This window comes from Sceloporus undulatus, chromosome 2, assembly GCF_019175285.1.
Source record: "Sceloporus undulatus isolate JIND9_A2432 ecotype Alabama chromosome 2, SceUnd_v1.1, whole genome shotgun sequence".
Taxonomy (NCBI): Eukaryota; Metazoa; Chordata; class Lepidosauria; order Squamata; family Phrynosomatidae; genus Sceloporus; species Sceloporus undulatus.
The window spans coordinates 150,937,919-150,957,225 of NC_056523.1; the positions used below are offsets into that span (position 1 = coordinate 150,937,919).

At 40.3% G+C, this 19,307-nt stretch overlaps 1 protein-coding gene across 5 annotated transcripts in view; it reads left to right on the top strand.

Moving 5' to 3' along the window:
* The window catches only part of SLC39A11 (solute carrier family 39 member 11), a 450,881-nt gene that overhangs the window by 12,486 nt on the left and 419,088 nt on the right, over positions 1 to 19,307 (top strand). For 2 of the 5 annotated variants that reach the window (XM_042452635.1, XM_042452638.1), the window contains exon 2: positions 1,628 to 1,882. The gene's annotated coding sequence lies outside the window, so the exon portion shown is untranslated. Of the gene's footprint in view, positions 1 to 1,627; positions 1,883 to 14,849; positions 14,933 to 17,539; positions 17,594 to 19,307 lie in introns of those variants that run through there. The other 3 variants (XM_042452637.1, XM_042452639.1, XM_042452636.1) reach the window with 3 other exon arrangements.

Sequence of the window (19,307 nt, forward strand, 5' to 3'; positions counted from 1 at the left end):
TGTCATACTTGTTGAATACAGATGAACCGCCATACTAATTCAAACTCCTATCTTATGTTCTTGGTATTTTTTTTGTTCCTGTTTGTTTTTTTGTCTATGGACTTGATCTGTACATGCAGCAGAATGAAATGTTAGAATACTCAGATAACATAATGATCTGTATTATTTTTCGGAACCTGGGAATTTTCCTTTTGGGGATTCTGAATTACAGTGGCTATGATGGTTGGGGGATTCTGGGAATTATAATTCAAAATGCATTCCCCACCCCCCAATTTTTTCTAACTATTTTGGGATCATAGGCCGCAGATACCATTCTTATACCCCCTCTCTCTTGAAAAGAAAACCTTTTTAGAAAGGAACAACTTCAAATCAGCAGAGTAGGGAGGAAAATTCTAGTCTTATCTGTTCTTTACTGGGCTAGTTTTCTGTTTTCAGGGAGTACTGATGCTGTCATGTTTCTTCCTATGCAGCTGTAGCTTGATGTGATGAAGTTGATTATATCATCTACTCCTGATACATTTGCAGGCCAAGTCTGTGACTGTTTCTAGTTTACCCTCAGAGGTCTGTCAAATGTCCTGTCACCCCATGTCATTCATTTCCAGGCCCATCAGTGCACACTAGAAGGATCTTACAGTTCCCCACTATCTTTGGTCCTTTTCACCATCCCACATCACATGCAATTTCTGTTTCATACCAGAACTTTCCTAATAAGACCTTTAACCTTAGTTATTTCTTATTGCTGGCTAAACGTTTGTGCACACTGTAGTCTGTGAGAACACATATTTGCACAATTTGGGTTTATAGGACTAGCCCCTCTTTTATATTTGAAAGTTTACCCTTTGAATTGTCTCCAAAATATATGACCCTTGTTTATACAATCCTGGGCTACCCTGAGCCAAAGCCCAACAGTATTTCAGTTTGTCTATTTTGGCTGTTATTTTCTATACTCTTCCTCATCAGCCCCTTTAACTGTTTGTTTATTGTGTCATGAGGAGATCATCATGGAAAAATGTGAAATGGAGTAAAACCAAACACAACCCGCCCTTTATACTAAATAAAATAGTAACAAAAGGCAAGGAAGAGAACAAAGACAGACAAGTTCTGCTGACATCTGGCAAGCAATGAAGGTGTTATGGAAAATAACTTGAATGGTCCTAGAACCTGGTTGTATTTCCATATAGATACAATCAGGCTTTGTTGATACTCCAAAGATGCTTCTCCCTACTGTAGGATGTGTTTAGGATAACCAAATTGTTGAGAACCACAAAGCTTAGGCAACCTGGTGTCCTTTGCTGTTTTTTATGACAGCTCCTAAATCCTTGACCATTGGCAGGGTGACCAGAGGTCCTCCTTTTCCCAAACATGTCCTACATTTCACCCTGATGTCTGGGGGTCCAAGAAGAATTACAAAACGTTCTCTATTTTGAGCCATAAAATCTGTCCTTAGTGTCATCCCAGCAGGCAAGCAATATAGCTCAATAGATTTTGTGGTGACCTGTCCTTTGTGGTTATGACATCTGGTCACCCTGGCTATTGGCCATGTTGAATGAGGATTCATGGGAGCTGTAGTTCAAATAATCTGGTACCAGCATGCCTACCACAAATATATTCTTTTTTTTTCTTTCAGATTTTCCTGAGCACTGCATAGCTGTATGCTGGGGGACCACAGGATGATAATCCTTGCCCATTTTTATACTGCCTCAGAGATTTATTCATCCTCTTTCTACATTTTGCTGTGTGGAACAACCTAGAATTGAAATGGATTCAGTGGAGATTGTTACCACTCAGTGCATACAACACTGCCAACACTCCAAGGTGCAAAATATGTTTACTGTGGCACAAGAGTGAAAGAAACAAAACTAAAAGGGTATTTGTTGGTTGGGTAAGTATTCATCCCATTTGCTGGGAGACACTTAAGAAGTCCTGCTGCAACTCACAATCTCATAAAGTCATATAAATGGTTGGATGGAGTCTGCCTGTGTGTAATTCCAGTGCCATGTGATCTCAGATTAGGTACACTTGTTTGCTCCAGTGTTTGTTGGAGACCACATCTAAACAAAGAACTTCATGAAGACCAAGAAACTTGTATGTGGCCTTCTGTTCTGTGTGTTGCTTTCAAGTCACTGGTCAGCTTATATGGTGACCCCTGAATTTCATAGGGTTTTGTTCAACAAGGAATCCTCAGAGGTGTTTTTGCCAGTTTTTTCTCCTGAAATACAGCCAGCAGGATCTGGTATTCATTGGCGGTCTTCCAGCCAAGTACTAACCAGAGCTGACCCTGCTTAGCTTCCAATGGTCAGGATTGTTGTTATTGGGTTTGAGGGCAAATGGATGAAGCCAAATAAAGGTAATTGTAGATGTAAAAAGTAAGAAGCTTAACTAGGCACAAGCATTTGTGGAATACTGTCCATTTCATTAGATGCAGCTTGTCATGTTCACTGGCTTAGAGTCAACTGATAAGTAGGAGGCAACAACAGCGAGAACAGCAGAGCCAAGAGGCTCATGGGACTACCAATGGGTCCTGACAGTTACCCAGTGATGATAACTTCTAACACACACTCTGATCCATAAGCACAGTGGGAGAAAATATCTTGCAACCCAGAGCCTCATATAGAAGGAAAAGACACATCAAGGGGGAATGTTAAGTGAGTTTCACAATTCACATCAGTATTGTTAGCATGGAATAGCAACTTTCATTATTTACATTTTTCTAAGAACCTAATTTGTTTTACTGACAAGACTCTTTTTTTCTCCTATAGATTTAAGTGCAATAAAATTGGAAATAAGACTGCTAGATCCAATTTCTCATTGCACATTCATCAAGGAGAGAATCTAATTGAGATTTGCAGCGTGCCATTTCTCAGCCAGCTTTGAATTTGTTTATGGTGACAAACCTAAACATTTGAAGGGAGGGAGGAGTGGCGTAGAAATGAAAAGGAATTGTTTTGAGCAGGAAAAGGGGGACCCAGGAATGAAGAATGCAGACTCCTTCCCCCCTACATCTTCCATACACTCAAACATTTCATAGATTAAAACTGGGACACATGTGGCCAAGCAAAATCAGAGGTGGTTAAGGTGGCAAAGGTTATTAATGAGGAGGAACACATAAGCTAGGAAATGATGCTTTAGTTTACTTTCTCTGGAGCATACTGGGAAGAGCAAGAGTTTGCCTCCTCCACTGCTCAGTCAACTGAGTGCAAAGTACAGTTGGCCCTTGGAACTCACGGGGGATCCGTTCTGGACACACACACACCCCGCAAGTTCCAAAACCCACACATATTCAAGCCCCATAGGCTTGAATGGGCCGTGCGCCCCATTTGTGTTAATGGCAGTCGCCCCTCCATCGATTTTCAAGTCCACGCATCTCAAGTCCACTGATTTGGAGGGGCGACTGTACTATTTCACTTTAAACTCAGTTTGCAGCAGTTGAAGCAAACTACTGACAAAAGGGGAAAGTGGGAGGAGGAGAAAGAAGCTGGGGCATTTAAAAGCAGCTGAAAGAGTGGTACAGCACAACATTAGTCAGGACTGTCCCATGCTAAATCAGGACAGCTGGAGGTTATGCCCTTCTCTTCACAGTTCCTCTCTCTGTGACCCCACTCACACATATTTATGTCTAATACTCAGAAGAAAAACAAACTAGAAAGCCTATGAAGAAGGGGTCTGGAGAGAAAGAGAAGGTCGTGCATTTCTTACTCATATGTCCCCTTTGTTATTAAAAATAACTCCTCCCCTTCTATTTCTACATGACTGGGACACATCTATAAATACACACATCTTCCATCTTCACTGCTGGTTTGATCCCCAATTTCCAAGAAGATCTATTTAGCACCTGGGTGCCAATTTGCCACTCAAACGAGCTACCGTCTACTGATTCTTTGAACTCTTGCTCTCCTTCTCTTCAAAGACCTGGGAGCTTGTTACATATATTTTGTCCAACTATATTGTACTATAAATGTACGGTTGCCATTGGTGCTCTTCTAAAGCTAATGATTCCTAATAGTCCACTCAAGTCACCCCCAAATCCTTTGCATTATGGCAGGATAACACACAACGTTTTGTGGCTGGGAAAAAATCCATCCCTTGCCAATGAAAAGGTGCTGAAGCTTTTACCCAGTGAGTGAGCTGTGCTACACTGCCGCCAGAAAGAAAGGCTGGCTCTTTGTATTGCTGCCCATGTGCGGTTCTTAGTCTCCAGTTAGAGTTGTCTCCTCCCTGGCTTATTGTGCTTTGAATTGCTTATCTTAAGCTTTTGGCTTCTTATCTCATTCTTCCAATTGATTTGGTTCAGCCACTAGGAAGAATGTGTGTGACAGAAAATTCTTTCCAACCTGTTAAAGAATCAACTACCCAGAGCTTAATTGCAGCCCAGTTCTGGACATTGGGATTAATGGTGCTGACTTCCACATAAATCGAACTCTGCAGCACTACAAATTTAAAGGAAGCCAAGACTCATCTGGTCCTGGAACCTCTTCTCAGTGTCAAGGCTTAGTCACAGAGCACCTCTGTGTTTGGAGAGGGAGTGAAAGAGCAACTTGTTCTCTCTAGTGGCCAACCACAACACATACTATTATCATGTCAAGATCTGAGATAAGGCTTCTAACAGAACAGGCAGAGATTTAGACAAACTGGCACAAATTGTTCTGACACCAGCCACATGCAGCAGCCCACAAGAGATTAATTAATTAAACCACCTATTTTAGTAAGATTAAAAAATGAGAGAGCTGTATGTGTGTCAGGCAGCCAGAGAGCCACAACGAGAGCTTCTAAGCATTGTGTTTGGATGACAACTTGCATCATCTTTGCATACTGGTTGAGGATTTGACAACTACTGCAATAAGGAACCTTTCTCAGGATCTGGTTGCAATCCATACCTAGTGGGCTGCATTTATCTGAGTGGGCCTAGGATTGCTGTGTTTTTAAATGAAAAGAAAGGGTTGGGGGATATGTGACTGTTCTGAAACTGGACTGCAACTGCCATCATTCTTTACCATTAGCTGTACTTGCTAGATATGATAACAGCTGCAGTCCTCTTATGGCTACAAGCTCCCTACACCTGTTTTTAAGTAGTTTTGTGCTTTAAAAAGAATCTAACATGCAGAAGGTTATCAGATAAACCCCTCCTTGAGAGCCAGCATGGTGTAGTGGTTTGAGTGTTGGATTAAGATTCTGGAGACCAGAGACTGAATCTCCATTTGGCCATATCACACCCTTTCAGCCTCAGAGGAAGGCTTGTTAACTTGTTAAGAAAACTTGGTGATAGGTTTGACTTAAGGTTGCCATGTCAGAAACGACTTGAAAGCAAACAGCAACAACAACTGTGCTCCTTGGTATGAAGATAAGTGACAGAAAAAGCTGCACCTGCTATAGTACAAGGACACACATTGTTGCTAAAGGCACAGAAGCAAGGCAGTAACAAACCCAGATAGCCAAGCTGAATGCTTATGTGGCAAGGAATCTGTTAGTCTTTAAGATGTTCAAAACTATTTGTGTGTTTCTGTTTGCTATAGCAAGAGGCTGATGAGTTACCCTCTCCTAAAAAGCTGTCCATGTATTGTGAGTTACCAGATGCTTGATAATTTCCCTTCCTTCTGCTTTGGAATCTCAGGGCTAAATATATATACATAACTTTACATTTAATTTGCAAGTTTAGAAAAAAAATGCAAATAGCAATAGTGAGGATAGGAGAACACAATGTTTTTTCAGGATTGCTATGGGATAGGGGATACTTTGTATTACTCAGTGTCTTGAGGAAAATGCTTCCTGGCATGTTGGTACTTTCTTTGAGGAAACATCCACCCTTGATGTCAAGAGAAGATTTGCAAACAGCCCCTCCCGAGGAGGGTGTTCCTCAGGTCTACACTAGGGGAGAAAAGAGTTAAATCCATTCATCCCAATAATAATTAGCTCAAGTCAAACAGTCATACTTGCAGGGACATAGCCAAGAGGGGGATCTTGGGGTCCGCCCCCCTTCCATTAGAAAAATGAATGGTGTGTGCTGCTGTGCCGCCGCACCCAAGCCCCATTATAATGGTGGCACTTAGTCTGGACCCCCCCCCTTCCTAAAATCCTGGCTACGTCCCTGATACTTGCATATTTAACACCTATGTGTTAAGTGCAAATATAAATTTACTGTAATGTTTAGTTAGAGCTAGTCCAGGTGCTTCTGTTGCCTGAGGAGAAAGTGGAGCTGCCGTGGTCTGTGTACAGAACTTGAGTGGACTGGGAAAGAGAATTGCTGATGGGATAGCAAGTATCCTTTCCATAGCCTTGAGGACAGAAGACTACATTAGGGGATATAGGGCAGGCTGTCTGTGGCATTACACAGATCTGCCCTCCAACACCTCATTACCACTTACTGGTGCCTGAGGCAGTTGCCTCATTCTGTCTAATGTAAGCTTGGCCTTGTTTTTAGTTGAGCTTGCCGCCAAGAAGCAAATCTGTTGCTGGTTTTAATGAAAATGCTGGGCAACTGCTCTGTGTGCCTGGAAGGCCCCTAACAGCTGAAATTGCCACTTAAAAAAAAAGGTCAAGGCCAATTAAAATATCCTTGACTGATGATTTAATCTATATTCTGTCCAAGTATCTCCAGCCTTCATTAGCAACTTTAGTAAGAATGTTTTCTATTTTGTAAAGCTTGCTCTGATTTACAATGCAAGCCAATCCATGTCTACTTAGAATGAAGCCCAGTTACCCCAGGTAAGTCTCATAGGATTGTTTGCAGCTTTGGTCACTGAGATGTCACTGCTGGGAGCCCAGAACTGTTGTTAAGGTTGAATGGGGGGCCTCGACAATGGTAGGCAGGTTGTCCATCAGACAGAAACAGCCACTTGTGAACATGATTCCATATACTGTACCTTATTCCACAGCCTCCATATCCAGAGATTCTGCATCCACAGATTCAACTATCTACAGCTGTAAAATATTTTTAAAATATCCCAAAAGCCAACATAATTTTTCCAGTTTATATAAGTACACTGTTTTACTAAGCCATTGACTTGACATTCATTTTGGTATCCATGGGCAATTCTGGAACCAAACCCCAGGAGATATCAAGGGCACACTATATGATTTCTAGCATATATACTCATTTCAGCAAAAATGTTTAATTCGAGTGCCCTCTTTTTCATGTATGAACAACAGGAAAACAACAACTCCAGGTTGGTGTTTGCTGATGTGGGAACATGAGGGTTAAGTGAGTGTTGTTAGATAGATCACATGAATCACAGACAAAAGGGACGTTAGTGCAACAAATATTGAATTATTAAGCAGGGCTTGTGGTACTGACTCTCTGGGTCAATTGACTCAACCAGGATCAGCCATATTACACTTCCCTTAATGGACGATCAATAAATGTGGCCTCTTACTGATGGACAGTGCATTAACGCAATGTGGCAGCAGAACAGCTAATGCAGCGAATCATGCATATTATAGGAGCATGTAGAAACCAGGAGAATGATGGGTAAGAAGGTGAACCACCTTTTCCATTAAGTCTTGCATTTGGGGGAAGAGAGCAGCCAAGGGAAATATAGGACCTGTGCCACTACTGGCATACTAGTGGGTGGTACTTCACAAAGCTTTATGCCATAAATCTCTTTGACAACCTTCACGTTATCAGACTAAAACAGCAGTTCTTCTGAAATCAGATGGATCTCTCCCCTAAATACCTTTGGCCCGATTTTGTTCAGGCATTTCATGTAGCTATTTGCATGTAAAAATCCCACTGTGTTCTGTGGGATGTATTTCCTGGTAAACATGTTTAAGAATGCTGTCTTTAAATACTGTTGCTTATTCTGGGACCCATGTAGCTCTCTTTTAAAACAAACATCCATGGTTCCCCAGTGCTCTCTAGCTATAGGAAAAATTGTGAACAGTCAAACACTGTTTCGGAGGTCAGAAGAGTCACTGTTCCATTTGTGATGGAATCAGCAACTGGCTCAAGGAAGGTTTTTACTCCTCCCGTCAAATGGCCTTTTCTGTTTTCAAAAATAGAATATCTGGAGAAATCCAACAGGTGTAGCTTCAATAGTTTGAGGTGTAACATTGAGGAGAGCTGTATCTATTGGGTTTTTCTTGTTATGCTGCTTTTATAAGCACCAGGTTTCTGACAGGGGAAAAAAATGTCAACTTTGAAAGTGAAAGAGTAGTCCAGTTACTTTTGTGGTATATGATCTGATAGATTCTTGCTGGTTTCCAGTTTTTCTAGTTGGTCTTTTGTGGAAACAAGTAGTAGATGTAAAATGAACCAGTTTTTCCTCGTCCCCTGAAAATACACCCAAGACCTTCCCACTCAGCAAGAATCTAGAGGAAGGGGCTTTTATCAGCACTTTCATTGGCATTTTTCAAAATTATAAACCATGTATCACAATTAACTGCCTTATACTTAATCTTTTCCCTTCCATCCCTCAGGAGCGAGAAAAGCTACATCAGGTGAAATGTCCCCTTCTACATAATTATTAATGATAGATTGTCCTTATGCATCTTTAAATTTAGTTATCTGAATGCCCTGCTCCCCCAGCCTGACATACTTTTTTAATTAAAAACCATTTCCACTATAGGGAGAGAGCAATAACTTCTGCAGATAGAAACAACTTGACAGTTTATTATTATGTAAGGTTTTGTTGACTAGAGTTCATTTGATCAGATCAGGATATTTATTATCAATAGTAGTTGATAGGCAAGAGCTAGTGTGTTGCTGCAGTGCAGGACAATGACTCTGGAGTTCATGGTTCGATTTCCCACTCAGATGTGGAAATGCACTGGGTGACCTTGGATGAGTCACACACTCTCAACCCCAGAAAACCCTGTGATAGGGTTGCCTTAGAATCACTGTAAGTCGAAAATGACTTGAGAGCACGTGGCTGACTCATGCAGAGTATAGTCAAGAAGTAGGAAGAACATTAAGAACTGGAAGGGCAGCCTTGAAGGAATGAGACGAGATCCTCCAGTGTAAAGATATGCAAAGTTAGGATTGTCTATGTAATTAATTGTAATTCTGATTTCTGTGTATGTTTGTGAAAGTTGGACAGTGAAGATAGCAAAGAGGAAGAAGATGAACTTATGTGAAATTAGGTGCTGGAGGTGAGTTCTGAAGATATGAATAGCCAAAAAGAAAAGTAAATGAGTCCTAAAACACTTTAAGCCTGCACTTTCACTTGGAGCCAAAATGATTAAATTGAGGCGATCCATGTCATGAGATGTCTTGACATCTTCGCAAAGTGGAAAGTAGTTGCAAAAGATGAACATCACATTATAGTTTGAACCCTGAATTTGCAAGACATGGAGAGGGCTCTTACAGATCTCTTGTGCATTGGACTGCAATAATTTGGAGCTGACTTGATGGCAAATAACACGACTACCATCAACAAAGCAATTGTTACCAAAAGGAGGTCGTAAAACAAAAGCGGAAGAGTAGTGACTCTTCTACATGTCTCCCATTTTTTCACTGGTGAGAAGGCCAGTGAATGATGTAGCTCACTTCCTTCCAACCAATGTGAGTTCTCAAATGAGAAGTTCACTGAAAATGCTTGGTCATTCACTGGCAAAATGTTAATGATGTTAAAAAGATGTGTGAAATGGTTTAATAACTAACTCTGGAATTAACAACTAACTCTGTGGTAGCTAAAGCCTGTTCTACAAACATTTCAAAGAAGCTCTGGGGTGAGAGCCCAAAATTAATGTGAAAACAAATGTTAATCAGGAAGGTGCCAAGTGGTGCTAAGGTAAAATGTAATTCAATCAAACTTATTCAAAACTTATTGAGTACAGAATAAACACTTGTTGGTGACCCTGACCTAAGTATATATATAAAAGAATGTCATAGAATAAAAACATATGGACACACGCAGAGATAAGAAAGCAGGACTAGCAAAAACCCTTAGGCAAAATCATGACATAAAGCCAGCTAAACAGATACCTGTCAGACGAGGATGAAAGTCATGTTCCTACTGATCAAGGTATGAAAGAACATCTAGATTATACATCTGTTATTGCTATGTGCCTTCAAGTCAACTCCAACTTACGATGAGTCTATTCTAGGGTGTTTTTTTTTTTTTTTGGCAAGATTTATTTCAATGCCTTCCAAGAATGAAAATTAAATTTGCTCAAAGTCACCCAGCAGATTTCCATGGTTGAGTGGGGTTTTAGACCTTGGCCTACCAGAGTCCTAATCATAGAATCATAGAGTTGGAAGAGACCTCAAGGGTCATCCAGTCCAACCCTTTGCCAGGAAGGAAGACACAATCACTGCATCCCTGAGGAGAGATGGTTATCCAGCCTCTTTTTAAAAACCTTGGAAGTGGAAGATTCCACCACTCTCTGAGGGAGTGTATTCCACTGTCAAACAGCTCCTACCATCAGGAAATGCTTTCTAATGCTTAGGTGGAATCTCTTTTCCTGTAGTTTGAATCCATTGCGCTGGGTCCTAATCTCTGGAGCAGAAGAAAAGAAGCTTGCTTCATCCTGCTTATGACATTTCTTCAAATATTTAAACACTTTGGCCTGTTACAGACTGCCAGAATAAAGCTGCTTCGGGTCTCTTTGGAGGTATGCTATTTAAATTATGCTTGGGTCCTAAGAGTCTGGAGGTCGCGCCAAAGCCACACTCCATTCCTAAGCACTGGAGTGCAGCTTTGATGCAGCTTCCGGATTCTTAGGATGCATGCATCATTTAAGCAGCATACCTCCAAAGAGACCCGAAGCAGCTTTATTTTGGCAGTCTGTAACAGGCCCAGGCTAAACATACCTAGCTGGGTAAGCCCCTCCTCATAGGGCATGGTTTTCAGACCTCTCACCATTTTGGTCGCCCTCCTCTGAACATGCTCCAGCTTGTAAACATCCTTCTCAAATTCTGCCCAGAACTGGACAAAGCATTCCAGGTGAACAAAGCAGAATATAGTGGCACTGTTACTTCCCTCAATCTAGACACTACACTCCTATTCATGCAGCCTAGAATCATACTGGCTATTTAACTAAGGGGCTCGACAGATGACCTTTCTCTGTCTCCTGTTAGTATTTCTCCTTCTTCTCCATGCAGCAGCCCTACTATTTTTTTGTTCTTCCTTTTGCTGTGGATATAACAAAAAAAGCCCTTTTTATTGTTTTTAACCTCATTGGCAAGCATGTGCTGTGTCGCGGCAAGGAGACACAGAGACGAGAGTGGGGTTCACAAGCCTCCTTCCAGCCAGGTTTTTGGCTGGGCTTTTTATTGTCATCTTGCTTACATTAGTCCACTGTTGGTCTTACAATCATTTGCTAGGTTGTGTGACCAGCGTACGCTTACTACGTGCTCTTTAAAGCAGTGGAAGCAGGATGTGAAGACCAGCTAAGTCAGCATGGACTTATCTATCTGATTATGGATAAAGCATTGTTATCTTGAGAGAGGGTCACAGTCCTGTGGTTTGCCAGCAGAACTGCCACATCTCAATCTTGATGAGCATTGCTATCCTGAGAGAGGGTCACGACCCCGTGGTTTTGCCAGTGGGGTTGCTACAGTGCTGCACTTTAGCTTTACTGACTTTCCCCTTACATGTGCTGGCTATTCGTGTGAATTTATCTTCTGTGATTTCCCTTTTTTCCCCCCCATTTCTTGTATATGTCACTTTTAAATCTTAGTCCAACACTCAAACCACTATAGCACACTAGCTCCCATGTTATGTACCTTCAAGTAGACCTAGGCTTTTGGTGACCCAATTGTAGGGTTTTCTAGAGATTTGCCATTGCCTTCCTCTGAACTTGATTTCACCAGGATCACTGTTGGTTTCTATGGCCGAGTTGGGATTCAAACCCTAATTTGATGCTCCAAGTATTATACAACAACAACACCTACTTAAGCATTTTATTTTTCAGGCAACTACTTTAATTTTGGAAGATGCTGGTCATCTGTAGAAGATCTGATCAAATGAACTCTTTGTTTTTGGAAGCTGAAGGAGAATCATACTTTTTTTGTATCAAAGTTCACTTGATTGGATGCATGAAGCACTCACTATTCTTGTAGGATTCTTATAGATTGTCTAGACACAGAGACAACTGCATGAAAAATTATGGTTTGCAATACTGGTATGTGAAGCTCAAGACTAATGAAATAACTACCTGCAGAAGTGCTGGCTGATGATGTAACCACATAGTGTTGCTATGCTAATGATTGCTTGGTACCCTAGGAAAAAAGAAACCATCTCGTTGTGTGCCCTCAAATTATTTCTGACTTATGGTGACCCTGTCAAGGTTTTTTTTCCAAAATTTGTTCCGAGAGGATTTGCTGAGGTAGAGAGAGTGTGACAAGGGACATGATTTGCATCTTTCTGGATCCTATTACATTCTGTCCCATTCCCACAACAGTATAAATATATGTTATACTTGAAGAAGTGCACGAAAACTCACGCTAAAATAAAAAATAGTCTTAAAGGTGCTGCCACCTTTCTCTCCCTCCTTGTTTTTATGCTGCAAGAGTCTAACACGGCTACTTCTTGGAAAACTTGCCCAATGTCACCCAGTGGGTTTCCATGGCTGAGCAGTGATTCGAACCCTGGTCTTCATAGTCTTAATCCAACATTCAAACCACTAGACTACACAGGCTCTCAAACCCTCTTGATTGAAGTCTAGATAAAAACAGTCAGTGCTCTTGTTTTGCATGCCCTTTAGAAGCATAGAAAGATAGCCAGGAACATTGTTAGACAGGAATGCCCCCCCCCCAAAAAAAGAGGAATGCAGTTAGAAAAGAAAGAGCGGCACTGTACCTGCTAATTAGAAGGAGGTGGAAATAATTTCTTAGGCTGCATGTGCACTGCAGAAATAATACATTTTGACACCGCTTCATGGTTTAATGTTACAGAATTCTGGGATTTGTAGTTTTTTGAAAGCCAGTGTGGTGTAGTAGTTTGAGCATTGGACTATGACCTTGGAGATCAGGGTTCATATCCCAGCTCGGCCTTGGAAATCCACTGGGTGACCTTGGGCAATTAAACACTCTCTCAGCCTCAGAGGATGGCAATGGCAAACCTCCTCTGAAGCAACTTGCCAAGAAAACCCCATGAGAGGTTCTCCTTAGGGTTGCCATAAGTCGGAAACAACTTGAAGGCACACAACAAAAGTACAAAAAACCAAAAAAACAAAACAAGGATGTGATATGGGAGGAAGTCAATAACAAACACTACAGAGTCAACCCATCCGGTGATGCCAACCCTAGTAATGCCACTGGCAGAGACATTTCTCAGGGAGGGATGTAAAAAGACCCATGGTGACCCTGTGGATGAGACATCTCCAAGACCCTCTGTCCTCCACTGCTCTGTTTAGGTCTTGCAAAGTCATACCCATGACCTCCTTAATAGAGTCCATCCATCTAGCATGTGGCCTTCCTCTCCTCCACCTTCCCTCCACTTTTTCTAGCATCGTTGTCTTTTCCAATGAATCCTTCCTTCTCATGGTGTGGCCAAAGTACGACAGCTTAAGTTTGTTCATCATGGCTTCCAGGGAGGTTTCTGGCTTGATCTGCTCTTTTTGGCTGTCCGTGGGATCCTCAGCACTCTTCTCCAGCACTATATGCAGCCAAAAAACAAAGCACAGTACTGTACTGTGTGTCTGATAATCAGTGGGAGGCAGAACTATCGAATGGGGTGTTATAATAATGTTTTACTACACTTTTTAAAAACTTTAAAAACTGTTGTTTATACTTTTAACATCCAAATTGTTTTCATGTCGTAATTTAATTCTGTTTTAATGTATTATTTTTGTATGCTTTTAACTGTACTGTTTTTTGGTTTTTTAAATATTGAGAGGCATCCTGAGTTTTCCCAATTTTGGAATATAAAAATAAATAAATAAATAAATAAATAGAAATATATAGAAATTTAGAAATATAAATAGAAAATTTAAATAAATATAAATAAATGAGTGCAGGATATAAATAATAAATATTAAAATATAAATAAATATAAATAAATAAGTGCAGAATCTAAATAATAATAATAATAAATATTATAAATAAATATAAATAAAATATAAATACATAAGTACAGGATATAAATAATAATAATAAATAATAAATATTATAAATATGAATAAATAAAATATAAATAAATAAATGCAGGATCTAAATAATAATAATAATAATAAATATTAAAATATAAATAAATAAGTGCAGGATAAAATAATAATAATAAATAATATTATAAATAAATATAAATAAAATATAAATAAATAAGTGCAGGATCTAAATAAATATAATAATGATGATGATGATGTAATACAGCTGTAAAGGAGACACACAAAATGGAGTTATATTACTACTATTACTGTTTTTGTGTGTAAAGGTCCTACATTTTTCTTTGCATGCCCTACATTTTGCAGTGCCTTCTCCTCCTTTGCAGTTTAGGACATCTGGTCTGGCGCCGCAACAAACTACAAATCCCATAATAATAATAATAATAATAATAATAATAATAGATTATTTTTGTATTCCGCCTTTCCAGAATGATCAAGACGGATTACAACAGAATATATAAATAAATACACACATAATACATACATATTTAAAAATTACACATCCCTTATCCTTTGCTTTACACTAAAATGCCAACACTATAAATACAAATGAAAATCACTTTAAAATAGCAAGCAAGGATGGCTATGGCAGTTAAAGCGGTGTCAAACTGGGTTATTCCTGCAGTGCGGATGATGCAGCCTTAGAAATAGTGCTAAAATATGGACATTTTGTTGCAGTTGTGCCCTCCCGCGCCACTTTCTCCAACCCGAAGAGCCGTGCACCGCAGAATGTATTCTCTCAGCTCCCGGCTGCTCGGTGAGTGGCTGCTGCTGCCTAGTGGGCGTGGCAGCGGCTGTTTGAGTGACACGTGCCTCGGGGAAACCAGGAAGTGGCTGCTGCTGCTGCTGGAAGCGGGGCGCGCGCCTGGGTGGTCCCAGGAGTGGTGCATGTTTAGTGAGTTGCCTTTTATAACAATGCTAACGCTGGAGGTGCATTCAGTTGCAGGCGCCATTGCATGACCTACTAGGGTGCAATGCTCTTTTGCAACTACTGCATCCTAGATGGTCCATAGCAGTTTAGGAATTTATTAATTATAAAATAAAAATTAAAAAAATAAATGACAATGGGAATTAATTCAGATGATTTGCAGCTGGTTGGAGTTGTTTTTAGAGATCTTGGCCGGTGCATACATTGATGCATTCCAGTCTGAAGCAGCCTCCCTTTCTTTTGAGTGAGTGCCTCGTCTTTTGCAACGTGGCACAGGGTTGAGTTCATTCATTGGGGTGCAGCACTTTGAATGAGACTGAGGCTGCATCATCTACACAGCTGACATAATCTGGTTTGGCACCACTTTGGGCCAAAACACACTGCAGGAATAACCGAGACTGCTTTCACTGCCTTGGCTCAGTGCTAGGGAACCCTGGGGGTTGTAGTGTATTGTGGCACCAGAGAACTCTCTGACAGAGAAGGGTAAATGTCTCACAACACCACATTTCCCAGAATTCCCTAGCATTGAGTCAGGGCAGTTAAAGCTGCCTCAAACTGAGTGTGTTTTGGATCACAAACTGCCATGGATCAAGGCTATGGAATTGTGGAAATTGTATTTCTGTGAGATATATAACCTTCTGTGTCAGAGAGTCCTGGTGCCACAGCAAACTACAGTTCCCAGGATTCCATAGCATTGAGCAATGGCAGTTAAAGTGGTGTCAGACTGGACTATTTCTGCAGTATGATTGCATCCCTTTTGGGTTAAGCAAAAAGGGGTTTTCCCCAAAGTTTTGAGTTCTCACCTTTTGTTCTGATGGCCAAACAGTGGACTTTTGTAGCTTATTTCAGTTGTTGGTGAAAACTCCGCTGCTGTGCTTTCCCCGTCCAGTTGCACGGTGTGTTTGTGCAGCTGCTTGGACTGTGTGTGCCCTCATCACAAACTGTATTCATTTCCGTGCCATTACTGTTATTCCGATTTATTTAGCGTATGTATTTATATCCCGCTCTTTCACCAGAACTGGGACCAGAGCGGCTCAGAGCATTAAAAGAACAATACAATTAAAAACATAGAAAAAAAAGCAGAAGTAAATTGTTACAATATTAAAATAGCTTGCTTATTAAAAGAATACGAATGCAATTAAAAAGAGGTATTTGAAACATTTCAAACGATACAACACTGGTCCTTCCTATGCGCTCTCAAGTTGATTCTTGACCTATGACATCTCAAGAAAACCCTCTCACAGGGTTTCCTCTCATAGGATTTTCCTGGCAAGAACTGTTCAGAGGAGTTATGCCATTGGCTTCCTCTAAGGCTGAGAGCCTCTGGTCTCCCAGGCTCCTGGTCCAACTTTCAAACCTCTGCATCACACTGAGCCACTGGGCCGCTGTGTTATATTATGAAAGCTGCTATAGTGTGTCCCTTACTGAATCTTGCTCTCATGATTAAAAATCCAGCAGCAGTTGTTTTACTGAAGATGTTTTTACACTGCCCTTCTGCATTTGCAGTGTGGTTAAGCAAGATGATAGCAGTCTAAAACAACAACAACATTGCCAGAAAAATAAAACAAACAAAATGGGCCAAAAGATACAACCAGGCTAAATGCAGTAATAAAGAATAACCAGTCTAAAAATATTTTCTATAACTCATCGTCCAGGACGATGTCAGTTTGATGCCACTTTAACTGCCATGGCTCAGTGCTGTGGAATTCTGGGAATGGTAGTGTTGCGAGATGTTTAGCCTTCTCTGTCAGTGTTATGCTGCCACAACAAAGTATAGGATGTACACAGTATACAAAGTATACAGGATGGAGCTATGACTGTTAAAGCAGTGTCAGACTGGATTGTTTCTGTGGTGTGGATGCAGGGAAGCTTCCCAGAGGAGAATGTTTTGTAAGTGGGGTGCAGCAAGAGAAAAGGCTCTTTCTCCAAAGTCTCCCCCTCCCCTTTGTTTATAATAATAATAATAATAATAATAATAATACCGGTAATAAACCTTTTATTTTTATCCCGTGTTTCTGTGACAAGACAATCAAAGCGGCTCGCAACACATTAAAATATCTATATTCAATATTATATATATCTCAGACCCCCCCCCCCCCCCGTTCAGTCTGTCAGCAACAACCAAAGAAGCAAGTACAGTGGGCCTTGGGTTCCAGAACCTGCTCTGTCCCTGTGGTTACCAAAATCCACAGATGCTCAAGTTCAATGATATGCAATGGGATAGTAAAATGATGTCTCTTATATAAAATGGCAAAATCATATTTTAGTTTTTTGGAATTATTTTTGGGAATATTTTCAAGGCATGGATGGTTGAATCTGTGGATCCAGAGGGCCAGCTATATCAAATTGTGCACTGACATCAAGCCATAGTTAGTAACTCATATGACAAGGTTATTCCTTCTCATAGAATTATTGAACTTTGTTTCATTTGTTTTCTCTACCCGAAAGAAACAATTCTACAAATCTTAAACAGCTCTGAATCTTGTAGGAGTTTCTAGTTCTGCTCTTTTTCTTTTTTGTTCTTACTAATTTGTCATTTTAGGGCAACGAAGTGTAAATTTATTCTCCTTTCAGCTGTTATCAGTTTCCTCGAAAATGCAAGGCAAGATTATAGTACTTAACCAAAAGGTCAGTGAATGTTCAGAAATAGTCCCAATGTATCTGTGAATCTTTTAATTTAAATCCACATATAATTTAATTGCTATTTAACCTCCATCCATATGTGATGTTTCTTCAAAGCAACTCGATGTGGCACAAGTTTCATCCTCTTTCACTGCAGTTTCCCTTGTGTGTAAAAATTTCCTAGTGTGGTTGATAGTGAAAGAGAGTGTAAGAGAGCCATTGTGGTATCGTAGTTTGAGTGTTGGATTATGACACTGGCAGACCAGGATTTGAATCCTTACTCAGCCATGGAAGCCCCCTGGGTGTCCATGGGCAAATCACATACACTCAGCCTCAGAGGAAGGCAATGACAAACCTCTTCTGAATAAATCTTGCCAGGAAAACCCTACACTAGGGTCACCATTCACCCATGTCAATTTGCATGGTGTGGTGTGGCTGGTGATGGTGTAGGACTCTGGAAACCCACTATGTGTATGTGTGTATCTGTGCTTTAAAATTGGCATCCCTATGAATTTCATATGGTTTTCTCAGGCACGAAATACTCAGGGGTGATTTCAGCAGTTCCTTCCTCTGAAATAAAGCCTAGATATTTGTTGGTGGTCCCCCATTCAAATTCTAACCAGGGCTGAGCTTGCTTAGCTTCCAAGATCAGATAGGATCTGATGTCTTCAGGATAAGCAAAGTCCTGGACAAATCACTCTTTCATAGCCTTAGAAGAAGGCAGAGGCAAATGCTGAATAAAACATGCCAAGAATATACATTGGGTCCTTGTTATCCGCTGGAGTTAGGTCCCCCCCGTGGATAACAACATTTGTGGATGCATTAAATACAATGGCATAGCAAAATGGTGCTCCTTATACAAAATGGAAAATCAAGGTTTTCTATTTGGAATTTCTACTTTTAAAAAATATTTTATTTTTTAAAAAAATATTTTTATTATGATTTTCACAGACATATACAACATAAACACAACCAACAAAATCATAACATAACACTACCCTCTACAAATTACTTCTTGACCATTTATACTAAAAGACATACAACATCAAAGAGTCACACATAACTTCCAACCACCTAGGTCTTTTCCCTTATAGTGTATTTATAATTATGTTTCCATTATGTTTATAATTAAAAAATATTTTCAAGCTGTGGATGCTGGAATCCACGGATAAAAAAATCCGTGGATAAGGATGGCTGAATGTATTAGGATAAGGTTGCTTTAAGTCTGAGTTAACTTTAAAGCACATAACAACAATGGCATGTTAAGGCTTACAAAATGATACACTGAGCTTGGTTCATGCAGGATTAAGAATTTTTATACCCCACTGATTTCAGCAGCAGTTAAGTATGTTGTTTTCACCACATTAAAATGAAACGGTGCCTAAGTGTTTATAGTCAGCTGGATGATATGTATTGTTTTAGACAGAAAAATTGTGTACACCAGTTACGCTGATGGAAGTGGCTTGTGCTGGCTGCTATTTTCATTGTGTTATTTGCTGGAGAGAGGACAGGAAGGAACACCTAAATAGAACATATAAAATTGAGGCGATTTTAAAAAAATTAAGTAAAAACAAAACATATGAAATTGGTGGGAAAGTGGTGGCAATGCCTGCATTGGATGAAATGCTGCCATTGCCCAGGAACTGAGGTGGGACATACAACAAAGGAAACAACAGATATACGCTGACAATTACATGTTCAGTGGTTTGTTCTGTAGTCC